Genomic DNA, 15646 nt, shown 5'->3' with positions numbered 1-15646 from the left:
TTTCCGTATGCCGTAACTTCTCCGTCCGAGCTCCAATCGCCGCACCGTTTGCGGCCACGCGTTCACCGCATTGAGTTCTACATTTCTACCGGAACAATTTCACTGGTAACTTGTTTAATCACTCTCAGCCTTCTTTTCCCCCAATTTTCGAATTTTAAGTGGGAATGTTGAATTTCTTTGATTTCTGATGTTTTAGGATCCAATTAGCTTGAGAAAAACGTTCACTCTTGCTTATGTGAAGCTTGGGTAAGGTAAGGATATGATAATACTATTTTATTTTCATTGAATTTGAGATTTGAGTATTAAATTGGATATATATGTGTTATGAATGTGTATTAGGTTGTGAATAGATAATTGGAGCTTGAAATTGTGAATACTGGAACTTGGAGGAAGCGGATTAGTTGAGATTTTGAGGGCTGTGTTCTTTTAGAAAAATTGTCTTGGAATAATACTTGGAAATCGGCTAAAGTATGGTTTAGGTTTCTTGCATTTAATATATAATGTTCTGTGAAAACTTAGGCTAGATGACCATTGGATAAGTTGAAATGTAGGTGTATGTTTAATGTTTAGTAATTTGTCGATGAATATATTTGGTTGAAGTTTATTGGATAATTAGTTTTTAATTTTGGATGGTGAATGTTGTTATGTTAATTTGGAGAGAATTATGGTTGAATTTTATTGTTGATTAACATGGTTAGTTTTGTTCTTGTTGATTAACTAATGATTTGGTGAATTATTGATTTGAGGTATAATTATTGTGGAGGTTGTTGTGATAATGAGATATTTTGTGTTAAAAGCCTAGGATTTGTGAACTATGATTCTTAGTTGGATTTTGGTTGTTGGATTTGAATATTGCATGAGTTTAATTGTTGATCTGAGGTAGATTTATTGTGGTGATTGTTATGATGATGAGGAAGGGTATGTTGAATTGAAAAGAATGCAGGTTTGGACCCGAAAAGGGTGGCAAAGTCCGAGTTTTAGAGGTGATGCTGCCGAAACTTTATAAAAAATTAGAGATTTTTATTTAGATGATTATTTAAAAGAGATTTAGATTTAAAGGTTATATGGTTTGATTTTGAGTTATTAAGAAAATGAGTATGTTTTAAGTTTGAAGTTTGATTCTTAGCAAAGAATGATTTATGTTTTGAATTGGAACTATTGATGGACGGAATGAGAGGTGTGATAATGAAGGATAAGGATTGAATATGTTTAATGTATGATGATGAATGAGATGCAATTGAGAACGATGTGGATGTTGATAAATTATAATTGAATTAATTATATGGCTTATGAATTTGAATAATCTGAGATACGAGATTCCCTGGATTAAGTGTCGTGGCTTGCCACCACGTGTACCAAGTTGAAAACTCGATACTCTGTTGACCCTACGATGTAAGTGTGACCGGGCACTATATAAATTCCTGGGAATGTTACCCCCATTGAGCAATATTGATTATTTGAAAAAAATCTATGCATAGACTCTTGGGGATGCACGTCGGGGGACAGTCTAAGGACAATTCAGACTTGTCGGGTTGGCTGGATAACCGACAGATGAGCCTCATCAGCCATAGGACAGGCATGCATCATATACATATTACTTGAATTACTTGCTTGTGCTCTAATTGGATGTGTCTATCTGTATTTGCCATGCTAAATGTGTATTTGTTACCTGCAGTAGTTGTATCCTTCTTGTGTTTGCCTTTATCTGTCTATTTGTCTTTGAAAATGCATGATGGAGTTGGAGGTATGGAGGAATGGCAGTATAGGACTTAGATTTAAAGTTAAGTTAAGTTAGGATTAAATATTTTTAGGAAACCACCTTTTATGGCTTCTATTTAATAATTTAAGCTCTATAATCTGAGTGTCGGCGTTCTAGGATTGCCTCTGGCATTCCCAGGACCTTATATATTATGTGTGTGGCACCTTTACCATACTGAGAACCTCCGATTCTCATTCCATACTATGTTGTTGTTTTTCAGATGCAGGTCGGGAGCCATCTCGTTAGGCGTCTGGACTCTTAAAGCGGAGGGGTTACTGGATAGTATTGTTGTATAGTTTTGTTGTACAGTGATGTATATATATGTACTTAGCTTTCTCTCCGCATAACTTGTCCTTTTTGATCCTCTTAGAGGTTTATGGAGAGGCAGGATTGTGTGTATGTACTTTTGGGTTTTGGATATGTATGTATATATGTGTAAATATTCTCCGGCCAGTCTTGACTTCGCAGGCTGAGTTAGGATCTTGTTATTTTGTATCTTTGGCACTCTATTCCTACTTCTCTTATCTTATGTTTGACAGTTACAGTTTTCTTAGCATGCAAGTTAACTCGTTCCTTGAGCGTTGCGCTTTTATCTCGCGATTTTTATTTCCCCTATCCTTCAAGGCTCCTAGCATATTATAACTCTTCTGCTATTATATGTACTCATTTTATTTTAGAGGTCGTAATACCACATCACTTCTATTTTACGACTTAAGCGTAAAGCTTTGTGTGGTAGGGTGTTACATGACTTTTGACATGTTTAGTTGTGGATATATTTAGAATATGTTGTTATTGTTATCTTTAGAAATGGATGTTTATTATTGATACAGGAAGATAATATTCATGTTGGTGAGACTCTAAGAATAGAGGAGACTTTGTCTGTTTTTCTAAAGACTTGGTTGATTGGTGATGTGTGGAAAACGATCCAACACAAAACTCACCGGCAAGTGGACTGGATCGCATCAAGTAACAATAACTCACATGAGTGAGGTCGATCCCACAGGGATTGAAGGATTGAGCAATTTTAGTTTAGTGGTTGATTTAGTCAAGCGAATCAAGTATTGGTTGAGTGATTTGTACTTGACAGAAACTAAATTGCTTGAAATGTAAAGGGAGAGGGGTAAATTGCAGGAAATTAAAGAGCAAAAAAAGTAAATAAGCTGAATCTTAAAGAACAAGTAAATTAAATTGCAGAAACTTAGATTGCAAGAAATGTAAATGACTGAATCTTAAAGTGCAAGAAATGTAAACTTGCTTGAATTGTAAAAGGGATTGGGAGTTGGGATTTGCAGAATTTAAACAAGAGGAAGTAAATTGCAACAAAACAGAAGAGCAAAAGATGAATTGAATTGAAACAGATCTCAAACAGAGAGGTAAAATGCTTTGAGAAGTGGGTGCTTAGGGTGCTTAATTTGCAGCAAAATAAAAGATGGTTGAAGATCTCAGGGGTGAAAGAGACTAGATAACAGGTCTAGATCTCAAATCCTTCCTTGATCCAACAAGATTAATTGCAAGAGAAATGAAGAAAAGTAAAAATGCAGAAAGTGTAGAAGAAGAATAAGAGAAGATGCAGTAAATAGAAATTCAAAGTCAATTATGCAGTAAAAGTAAACAAGAGATCTCAAGGTGAGATTAAAACAGAATTTCTTCAATTCTTCACCCAAGATCAAAAGAAAGAAAAGTAAAGAGTGCTCAAGCAAGAACCAAGAAGAAGAGAGATCAATTCTCCTTCTCAATTCTCTAAGATCTAAATTCAAAATAAAAGCTCAAAATGAAAAGTCCAAAGTAAAATCTCCAAGTGTGAAAAAGGTTAAAGGTTCAAAAAAGTCCTAATTACATTAAACTAGCTCCTATTTATACACTTTCTAATTTGGATCTAAGAATTTGGATGGGCTCTAAAATTTGGTGAAGAAATGAATTAATTTGGATTTTTAGTGAATTTTTGGCCCATGGTGCACCTCCCAAGGAAGAGTTCGGCTCTTGGCAAGAGCTTTGGCCAAGAGCTTTGGTTCCCTTTTCTTCCAATGTGTTGCGCACGGTCCCTTGTGACAAGAGAACAAAGCTCTTTGCAAGAGCTTGAAAGCTCTTGGCAAGAGCTTCAGTTGTCCTTGAGGTCCTTGGTTCAAATCTTGGGTGGAGCACTTGTGGAGCTAATTTCCTTGGCACAAGAGAAGCCCCCAAAGTCTTGCTTCTTTGAGGTCCCTGGTTCAACCCTTGGTGAAGGAAAACAAGCTAATTTTCCTTGGCAAATAAGTTCATGTGTTCTTGATAAAGCTCTTTGGCAAGAGCTTCAAAGCTCTTTGCCAAGAGCTTGGCTCTTGGTTCCTTCTTCATGTGTTCTTGATAAAGCTCTTGGCAAGAGCTTGGCTTCTGATTCTTTAAAGGAAAGCTCTCCACATAAAGCTTAAAGCTCTTGGCAAGAGCTTTGTGCCCTTGTTTCTTGAATGCACTTATGCTTTTCCTTCCTTAAGCCACGCTTCCTTTTCTTGTGCCACGCTTTCTTTCTTTGCTTAGATCATGCTCCTTAGGCTACGCTTTTCTTATTTTTTTTTTTCTTTTCTTCTCCTTCAAGTAATCAAAACAACCAATCAAAGTATCACCAAATTCACAAGGTTTATAAATCAATAAAATTCAATTAAATTTAGCTTAAACCTCATGATTTAGCCTCAATTAATTGGTGGTCGTTTGATTCAAAGAAACCATGCATTTCCATTCCAAATTACTTACTTAGAATGCAAGAAAGTGCATAAAACCAAATAAAAACAAAGAAAAAGGCTAGTAAAACTAGGCTAAGATGACTTGTCATCACAACACCAAACTTAAAACTTGCTTGTCCCCAAGCAAGCACTTAAACATAAGATAAGATAGAATGAAATAGATAAGTATGCATGTCCTTATTAGGCAAAGAGTTGAATTTGGTTTATGGGGTTTTATGCAGATCAAGAATAGCTCATTTATTACTTGCTGTCAAAACAAACAATGCTCCCTCAAGGGTTCACCAAGGTTGCTGCTACAATGTCTTACTTTTTAATCATTTCCCTTGTTAGCTTTTCTTCTTTCTTTTGCTTAAAGAGCTTATTATTTATTAAAGGCTTGGTGGCAAATGTTGCAGTGGCCTTTGGCTTATTTTCACTCAACATTTTTTTCACCACAGACACATGGCTCATTCTTTTTCTTCCTAGGATCATTGATGCCCAGCATCTCTTTGGATCACTAAATGTTTTGTAGCTAGGTTGCTCTTTATTGTGGACTTTCAGTTGGCAATCCCAAATCAGTTGATCTAAGTTGCCAAGTTTTAAAATACTCCTTAGAACCTACTTGTCCAAGCATATCCTAGTACACAAACACCACAGGCATATGTCCTAGGGTCCAAGCTATTGGTGTCTAGCCTTATTGTTTGTTTCTTTGCCAACTTTTGGCTTTTCTTCTTTCTTTTTCTTTCTGTTTTGGTTTATTTTCAAGGGGCTTTCATTAATTAAAGGATCATAGCAGCAAACTGGCTTAAGCTTCAAGTAACAAGTCATTCTTCAGCATTTATTCTATGAGCTATCAATTGAATCAAACACACACCACCACTAATTTTTCATTCTAACTTTTGCAACATTGAACACTACTTTTCTAAATCAAGCATCTCTCTTTTATTCAGATAGCATGGGGAACAAAACAAAGTATTCAAGCTGATGAATGATGACATTTATTATGCAGATGATCAAAAATTATGCAGATAGCTTTCTTCAGCATGTACTTCCACTTGCAACTAAATGATCATTCCAGCCAGATATAAAGGAGTCTCTGAATTAAACCATTACATATCAACAAGAATCAAGTATAGATACAACCTGTGGGTTGCAGCTTCTCATTCTTCCTTCTGTTTTCTCCTTTTGAATCATAATGCAAGTGTTCTTTGAATTTGTCAGCTATATTCCTGCATAATCCTCAAAAAGTGGCTTGCTTCTCAAGCCCTTAAGATATCCGGTTAATTTGCAAAGTTTATGTGTGGGCTCTTGGACTTACTTTGGTGTGTGAACACCAAACTTAGTTCCTTGTCAAGATTTCTCATGCAACAATTTATATGTGAACTCTTTTTCTTTTTCAAAAGAAATAAACTAATGAATTGGAAACAGCAAAATAGTTAACTAGTTTATCTAAATGCATGAAGCTAGCTTTGTGTAGGGGGTGAGAATGTGTTTTATAATGGGACTTTGGTGGAACACCAAACTTAGAATTCTTCATTCTCCCTTATATTGTTTTGGTGTGCAACACCAAACTTAGCTTCTTGCAGAATAAATAAAGCTAATTAACCTTTTTATTAAATAGCTATGAAAAGAAAACTACCTCAGGTTGGGTTGCCTCCCAACAAGCGCTCTTTTATTGTCATTAGCTTGACATTCTCTGTGTTTGTTCAGTTCAGGTACTGAACTTCCTTTTCCTTGTCCCATTGTCCTCCTAAATAAGGCTTTGCTCTATGTCCATTTGCTGTGAAGTGGCTCTGTGTGGCTTCATCTAGCAGCTCAAGACTTCCATAAGGAAAGACTTTTGTTACTAGATACGGACCTGTCCATTTGGACTTGAGCTTGCCAGGGAAGATCTTGAGCCTTGAGTTATACAGGAGCACTTGCTGTCCTGGCTTGAACTCTTTCTTTGAGATCTTCTTGTCATGCCACCTCTTAGCTCTCTCCTTGTATATCTTAGCATTCTCGTAAGCTTCTAGTCTAAACTCATCCAATTCATTTAGTTGTAGTAGCCTCTTTTCTCCTGCTGCTCAGGTTGGGTTGCCTCCCAACAAGCGCTCTTTTATTGTCATTAGCTTGACATTCTCTGTGTTTGTTCAGTTCAGGTACTGAACTTCCTTTTCCTTGTCCCATTGTCCTCCTAAATAAGGCTTTGCTCTATGTCCATTTGCTGTGAAGTGGCTCTGTGTGGCTTCATCTAGCAGCTCAAGACTTCCATAAGGAAAGACTTTTGTTACTAGATACGGACCTGTCCATTTGGACTTGAGCTTGCCAGGGAAGATCTTGAGCCTTGAGTTATACAGGAGCACTTGCTGTCCTGGCTTGAACTCTTTCTTTGAGATCTTCTTGTCATGCCACCTCTTAGCTCTCTCCTTGTATAACTTAGCATTCTCATAAGCTTCTAGTCTAAACTCATCCAATTCATTTAGTTGTAGCAGCCTCTTTTCTCCTGCTGCTTGAGAATCAAGGTTGAGAAGTTTAGTGGCCCAAAAAGCTTTATGTTCAAGCTCCACAGGGAGGTGACAAGATTTTCCATATAATAGCTGAAATGGGGACTTTCCAATGGAAGTTTTGAAAGCTGTCCTGTATGCCCAGAGTGCATCTTTTAACTTCCTGGCCCAATCTTTCCTTGTGTTTCCCACTGTTTTTTCTAAAATTCTCTTCAACTCTCTGTTTGCTAATTCAGCCTGGCCATTAGTCTGAGGATGGTATGGTGTTGCTACTTTATGGATTACTCCATATTTGTGGAGGAGTTTCTCCATTTGCTTGTTGCAGAAATGACCACCACCATCACTGACAAGACCCTTGGGCACTCCATATCTAGTGAAGATATGCTTCTTAAGGAATTGAAGGACAATTTGTGCATCACAAGTGGTTGTGGCTATGGCTTCCACCCATTTTGAGACATACTCCACTGCTACCAAGATGTATCTGAAAGAATAAGAAGGGGGAAAAGGTCCCATGAAATCAATGCCCCATAGGTCAAATAGCTCAACTTCCAAGATGAAATTCTGAGGCATCTCATTCCTTTTTGTTAATCTTCCAACTCTTTGGCATTCATTGCATTGGTGAACAAACTCTCTGGCATCCTTGAAGATAGTTGGCCAATAAAAACCGCTTTGTAATACCTTTGCAGCTGTTCTCTCTGGTCCAAAGTGCCCACCGTATGCTGAACCATGACAATGCCACAATATGTCCCTCATTTCATTTTCATGAACACACGTCCTAATCATTCCATCAGAGCACCTTTTGAATAAAAATGGTTCATCCCACAAGAACTTCCTCGCTTCATTGAGCAGCTTCTTCACTTGTTGCTTAGAACATTCTTGAGGTATCTTCCTTCCCACTTTATAATTTGCTATGTCAGCAAACCAGGGTGTTTGTTGAACTTGGAACAGGTGCTCATCAGGGAAGTTCTCGTTTACTTGTTGTGGCCTGTCTTGACATGCTTCTTGTGGTACTCTTGATAAATGATCCGCCACTTGATTTTCACTTCCCTTCCTATCTCTGACTTCAATATCAAACTCTTGAAGTAGCAGCACCCACCTAATAAGCCTTGGCTTTGAATCCTGTTTAGACATTAAATACTTGAGAGCAGCATGGTCAGTGTACACTATAACTTTGGAGCCAATCAAGTATTGTCTAAACTTATCAAATGCATAAACAATCGCCAAAAGTTCTTTCTCAGTGGTTGTATAATTTTTCTGTGTTTCATTTAACACTTTGCTGGCATAATATATGACATGGTGCAGCTTGTCTTTCTTTTGTCCCAGTACAGCACCAATAGCAAGGTCACTTGCATCACACATAAGTTCAAAAGGTAAGTTCCAATCAGGGGGTGTGATGATTGGTGCTGTGATGAGTTTTCTCTTTAAGGTTTCAAACGCATGCTTACAGTTGTCATCAAAGATAAAAGGGTTGTCAATCACTAGCAAATTGCTCAATGGCTTTGCTATTTTTGAGAAATCTTTGATGAACCTTCTGTAGAAACCAGCATGCCCAAGAAAACTCCTTACTGCTTTCACATTAACGGGTATAGGAAGTTTTTCAATAATTTCTATTTTGGCTTTATCAACTTCTATACCCTTGCATGACACCTTATGCCCAAGAACTATCCCTTCAGGAACCATGAAATGGCATTTTTCCCAGTTTAAGATCAAGTTAATTTCTTGGCATCTTTTCAAAACAAGAGTTAAATGATGCAAATAGGTGTTAAATGAATTTCCAAAGACAGAAAAATCATCCATGAATACTTCCAAAAATTTTTCAACCATATCTGAGAAAATGGAAAGCATACACCTCTGAAATGTGGTTGGGGCGTTGCACAGCCCAAAGGGCATCCTCCTGTATGCGAAAACTCCAAATAGACATGTGAAGGCAGTTTTCTCTTGATCTTTAGGGTCCACCACGATTTGATTGTAACCAGAATACCCATCTAAGAAACAATAATAGGCATGGCCAGCTAATCTTTCCAGCATCTGATCAATAAATGGGAGAGGGAAATGGTATTTCCTTGTGGCATCATTCAATCTTCTATAGTCTATGCACATCCTCCACCTAGTCACTGTCCTAGTAGGGATCAACTCATTCTTCTCATTGGTGATGACCGTCATTCCTCCCTTTTTTGGTACAACTTGAACCGGGCTTACCCATGAGCTATCAGAGATTGGGAAGATTATTCCAACATTCCACAACTTCATGACTTCTTTTTGAACTACCTCCTTCATGGCTGGGTTGAGCCTTCTTTGGGGTTGGACCACAGGCTTTGATTCTTCTTCCAGTAAAATTTTATGCATACAAATGGCTGGGCTAATACCTTTGATATCGTCAATTGTCCACCCCAAGGCTGCTTTGTGAGCTTTCAACACTTCAATCAGCTTTGTTTCTTCTTCCATATTCAAGGAGGAGTTAATGATTACTGGTAGGGTCTCTTCTTCTCCTAGGAACACATATTTGAGGTGAGGGGAAAGAGGTTTCAATTCCTGTTTTGGCTTCTCTTTCTCCTTGTCTTCACTAGAGATTTCTACCACCTCTTCTTCCTGTTGCTCATGACAAGTGGCTTCTAACATTTCCTCCACTAGACTTTCTATCTTGTCCACCTTCATGTAATTTTCTTGTTCAGGAGGGTGTTGTATTGATTTGAAGACATTGATGACCATTTGCTCATTATGTACTCTAAAAATCATCTCTCCCTTCTCTACATCAATAACGACTCTGGCTGTGGCTAAAAATGGCCTTCCCAAGATGATTGAGTTGTTTCCTTCTTCCTCTGTATCTAGAATCACGAAGTCTGCTGGGAAGATAAACTCTCCAACCTTCACTAACAGGTTTTCCACAATGCCATTGGGTGTCTTGATTGATCTGTCAGCCATCACTAAAGACATCCTAGTAGGTTTGAGTTCCTCTATGGCAAGCTTTCTCATCATTGATAATGGCATCAGATTGATGCTAGCACCAAGGTCACAGAGAGCTTTGTCTAAGGTCATTTTGCCTATGGTACATGAAACTACAAAGCTCCCTGGATCTTTAAGCTTTGGTGGGATAACTCCTTGAATCACAGCACTACATTCTTCAGTGAGAAGTATTGTTTCCTTCTCTTGCCAGCTCCTCTTCTTGTTGATGAGTTCTTTTAAGAACTTTGCATACAGGGGCATTTGCTCAAGTGCTTCGGCTAAGGGAATATTGATTTCCAACTTCTTGAAGATTTCAAGGAATTTTGGGAAGTGTTGGTCCTTAGTCTCTTTGCTGAACCTTTGAGGATATGGCAAAGGTGGTGTGAAGTTCACTCCCTGCCTTTGTTCCTTGGTTGGCTCTTCAATTGCTTCCTTCCCCTTCCTTGATTTTGGTGGCTGATCTTCCCTTTCTTTAGCTTGATTCTGAGTTTGCTTGCTTGCTGTCTCCTCCTTATCATTGACTTTCTCTTCTTCAGCTTGTTTCTTGTCACTTTTCTTTGGCGTCTTGGTTGCTTCTTCATTTTTCACCAGGATCTTTCCACTCCTCAGTTGTATTGCCTTGCACTCCTCTTTTGGATTAGGAATGGTGTCACTTGGTAGTGAGCTTGATGGCCTTTTGATGGCAATCTGCTTGGAGAGTTGTCCAATTTGTCTTTCCATATTTTTCATAGAGGCTTCCTGGTTCCTCAATGTCATCTCTTGATTTTTCATCATCTTTTCCATTAAGAGCTCCAAGTTGTTAATCCTTTGAGATTCTTGTGAGATTGGTTGATTGTGGGGTGTTAAGGGTTGAGGGTAAGTGTTTTGATTTGAGGTTTGATTATTGGATGGGTAATGGTTGGAGTTGGGGTAGTTATTTTGGGGTTTTCTGTAAGGGTTTTGGTTAGTTTGCTGCTGGTTGTGGTTTTGGTTGTTTCTTGAAGTGTTTTGATTTGAATTTCTCTACCATGGTTGTTGATTCTGGTTGTGATTGTCTCCCCACCTAAGGTTTGGGTGGTTCTTCCAAGAAGGGTTGTAAGTATCACCATAGACTTCATTTGGCCCAGAATTTTGATTGTGCATGTACTGGACTTGTTCTTGCTGTTGCTCCTCTTGAGTTTCTTCATTTTGCCCCCCTGTGGATGATGGTTGGCTTGTGTTAACTGCTGCAACTTGGAGGCTATCAATCCTCTTGGCCATTTGCTCAAATTGTTGTTGAATTTACTGCTGCATCATCTTGTTTTGAGCCAAGATTGAGTCCACTCCTTCCAACTCCATCACTCCTTTGTCTCTGAGAGAAAATGGAAATAGCAGTAGCTTGTAACTGTCAGGGTGTACACCATTGGTTTTGACAGTGTCACAAATCCTCAAGAAGGTGGACAAGTGTTGGTTAGGGTCTTCAAGTGGTCCTCCTCCATAAGAACAATTGTTTTGAACTAAGGTGATGAGTTGTGGCTTTAGTTCAAAGTTATTTGCATTAACATTTGGGGTAAGAATGCTACTCCCACAATGTCTAGGATCTGCACATGTGTAGGAAGCCAAAACTATTCTCTGTGGTGGATTATTGTTGTTATTGGCTGCTCCTTCAGCTCCATTTGGTGGGTTTGTTAAGTGTTCTTCCATATCTTGGAATTCTTCTTCTGAATCCTCTTCTTCTCCAATAATGTTTTTCCCTCTTTTAGCTCTTCTTAATCTTCTGAGGGTTCTTTCGTCTTGTTCACAAAATGTGGGTATAACTCTCCTTGTACCTGACATACAACCAAAACATAGGAATCACAACACCATAAAGCAATAACACTTCAATCCATGGCTGAAGTGAAATGTTAATTGGCTTAAGCAAAAATTCAAACAGTTAGTGTGTTAGTCAAAAATTAAAGAAAATCGAAAATAAAAAGTGCTTGATCTAGATCTCCACTTCACTTAATCATTGTCAATCTGATTCAATCCCCGGCAACGGCGCCAAAAACTTGATGTGTGGAAAATGATCCAACACAAAACTCACCAGCAAGTGGACTGGGTCGCATCAAGTAACAATAACTCACATGAGTGAGGTCGATCCCACAGGGATTGAAGGATTGAGCAATTTTAGTTTAGTGGTTGATTTAGTCAAGCGAATCAAGTATTGGTTGAGTGATTTGTACTTGACAGAAACTAAATTGCTTGAAATGTAAAGGGAGAGGGGTAAATTGCAGGAAATTAAAGAGCAAAAAAAGTAAATAAGCTGAATCTTAAAGAACAAGTAAATTAAATTGCAGAAACTTAGATTGCAAGAAATGTAAATGACTAAATCTTAAAGTGCAAGAAATATAAATTTGCTTGAATTGTAAAAGGGATTGGGAGTTGGGATTTGCAGAATTTAAACAAGAGGAAGTAAATTGCAACAAAACAGAAGAGCAAAAGATGAATTGAATTGAAACAGATCTCAAACAGAGAGGTAAAATGCTTTGAGAAGTAAACAGAAAGGGTGCTTAATTTGCAGCAAAATAAAAGATGGTTGAAGATCTCAGGGGTGAAAGAGACTAGACAACAGGTCTAGATCTCAAATCCTTCCTTGATCCAACAAGATTAATTGCAAGAGAAATGAAGAAAAGTAAAAATGCAGAAAGTGTAGAAGAAGAATAAGAGAAGATGCAGTAAACAGAAATTCAAAGTCAATTATGCAGTAAAAGTAAACAAGAGATCTCAAGGTGAGATTGAAACAGAATTTCTTCAATTCTTCACCCAAGATCAAAAGCAAGAAAAGTAAAGAGTGCTCAAGCAAGAACCAAGAAGAAGAGAGATCAATTCTCCTTCTCAATTCTCTAAGATCTAAATTCAAAATAAAAGCTCAAAATGAAAAGTCCAAAGTAAAATCTCCAAGTGTGAAAAAGGTTAAAGGTTCAAAAAAGTCCTAATTACATTAAACTAGCTGCTATTTATACACTTTCTAATTTGGATCTAAGAATTTGGATGGGCTCTAAAATTTGGTGAAGAAATGAATTAATTTGGATTTTTAGTGAATTTTTGGCCCATGGTGCACCTCCCAGGGAAGAGTTCGGCTCTTGGCAAGAGCTTTGGCTAAGAGCTTTGGTTCCCTTTTCTTCCAATGTGTTGCGCACGGTCCCTTGTGATAAGAGAATAAAGCTCTTTGCAAGAGCTTGAAAGCTCTTGGCAAGAGTTTCACTTGTCCTTGAGGTCCTTGGTTCAAATCTTGGGTGGAGCACTTGTGGAGCAAATTTTCTTGGCACAAGAGAAGCCCCCAAAGTCTTGCTTCTTTGAGGTCCCTGGTTCAACCCTTGGTGAAGGAAAACAAGCTAATTTTCCTTAGCAAATAAGTGGCGCATAAGGCCTTGCTTCCTTGAGGGACTTGGTTCGAACCTTGGTGAATGAAAACAAGCAAATTTTGGCTTATTTTCCTTGTGAAGTAGCGCTGGCTCCCCTCCTCTTGGTCATGGGTTCAAGTCTTGGTGAGTGCATTAGTGAGCTTTTCTTCCTTGATTTTCTTCATGGCATGCACGAAAAAGCTCTTTGGCAAGAGCTTCAAAGCTCTTTGCCAAGAGCTTGGCTCTTGATTCCTTCTTCATATGTTCTTGATAAAGCTCTTTGGCAAGAGCTTCAAAGCTCTTTGCCAAGAGCTTGGCTCTTGATTCTTTGAAGGAAAGCTCTCCACAAGAGCTTTAAAGCTCTTGGCAAGAGCTTTGTGCCCTTGTTTCTTGAATGCACTTATGCTTTTCCTTCCTTAAGCCACGCTTCCTTTTCTTGTGCCACGCTTTCTTTCTTTGCTTAGATCATGCTACTTAGGCTACGCTTTTCTTATTATTTTTTTTTCTTTTCTTCTCCTTCAAGTAATCAAAACAACCAATCAAAGTATCACCAAATTCACAAGGTTTATAAATCAATAAAATTCAATTAAATTTAGCTTAAACCTCATGATTTAGCATCAATTAATTGGTGGTCGTTTGATTCAAAGAAACCATGCATTTCCATTCCAAATTACTTACTTAGAATGCAAGAAAGTGCATAAAACCAAATAAAAACAAAGAAAAAGGCTAGTAAAACTAGGCTAAGATGACTTGTCATCAATTGGCTTGCTGAGGGACTTGTCCCTTAAGCGCCAGTCATGGCTTGGTTCGGGCCATGACAAAGTGGTATCAGAGCTTTCGGTTTCCTGTGTAATATGGAGTAAGTGTCCTTTAGTAAGATCACAATTGTGCAAATGAAAGCTGACCCATTTTTACAAAGTGTGATGTTACTAGAGGCCTATAGGAAGTTGTCCCCAATCTTTTGTTCTCATAATCATTTCTGTCGGTTCTATTGTCTTTGAACCTAATATACATATGTCATTTATGATCCAATTGCCTTACTTATTCAATAGGTGGAAGATGCCACCTAAGAAAATACATAGTGGATCTGTTCATGCTCCTGATACTGTTGAATCTAATAGGACAGTTTTTCTGCCACTTGAGTGCTTCGACAAAGACCAAAGAACCAAAGGATAACTGATAGGCGCAGAGAAGGGATGCCCCATGAAGGAGTTCAAGAAAATCCCGCAGTAGGAGTAGCTCAAGCAGTCTTGGCAGCAGAATTGAGGGGAACGAATCAAACCCTTAATGCGGTATTACAAGTCCTAACAGATCAAAATAGGGGTGAAGCGGGACTTTCTAATGTGCCAAATCTTCAGCCTCAAAGAGTTCATCAATTATTTGGAGATCAAGAGCCGTTAATTGAGAAATATTTGAAGTTAAATTCGTCTACTTTCAATAGAGATTCCTTTGATGAAGATCCACAAGAATATATAAAGGATGCAAAAAAAGTTATTTGGAATCTCAAATGCACCAAAGAATGGGCTGTTGAGTTAGTATCCTACAAAGTATGATCTCTTCTTGAGAGCAAAGAAGTAGCTGGACTTCCTCCTCCTTCTTGGGAAAAGTTCACCAAAGAATTTCTTGCTCGGTTTATCCAGCTAACAAGCAAGTAGAAGATGCAATTTCCTTTGAAAGATTAAGGCAAGAGAATATAACAGTGACTGAGTATGCTATAGAGTTTACTAGACTTTCTAAGAGCGCTCCGTACTTGGTGAATTCAGAAGAGATAAAAGTTCGTCGGTTAGTAGAACCTATGTTCACTACTCTTATTCCTGAAGTTGGACGCATGTCTTTTAAAGATATCCTAAACTATGCTTATGGAATTGAAGCTAGGATAGCGAAGAGAAATGCTTTTAAGGATGTTGGTAACAAGCCTAAGATGAAGGGACAATTTTCTGGTGGTTCTAGTTCTTCAGGAGGATTTCAATCTTATCATTGTCAGCCTAATCAGCAAGGTTATTCACGTTATCGAGCTCGTCCTCAAATATCTTTTGGTGGGGTTGCTTCTTCTGGATCTGCTCCCATGAGTGTTTTGAGTCCCAGACCCTTTGTTAAGGGCACTGATGACAAGTCATCTTAGCCGAGTTTCACTAGCCTTTTTCTGGACCAAAAATTTGCCTCGAACTTTTGTGCAAACTTTTGGGCAAAAAGCTGGAGCAAAAGTTTGCCTCAAACTTTTGTGCAAACTTTTGTGCAAAAAGCTAGACCAAAAGTTTGCCTCAAACTTTTGTGCAAACTTTTGGGCAAAAAGCTGGAGCAAAAGTTTGCCTCAAACTTTTTGGCAAACTTTTGGCATCACAAATCAACACCCTGGAGAGCAAAAGTTTGCGCCAATGTTAGCCTCTAACTTTTTGGCTAACGTTGGCGCCATGAGTGTGG

This window comes from Arachis ipaensis, chromosome B05, assembly GCF_000816755.2.
Source record: "Arachis ipaensis cultivar K30076 chromosome B05, Araip1.1, whole genome shotgun sequence".
In the NCBI taxonomy this organism is placed as follows: domain Eukaryota; kingdom Viridiplantae; phylum Streptophyta; class Magnoliopsida; order Fabales; family Fabaceae; genus Arachis; species Arachis ipaensis.
The sequence above is the reverse complement of the archived record's forward strand: the minus strand, read 5'-3'. Positions refer to the sequence as shown.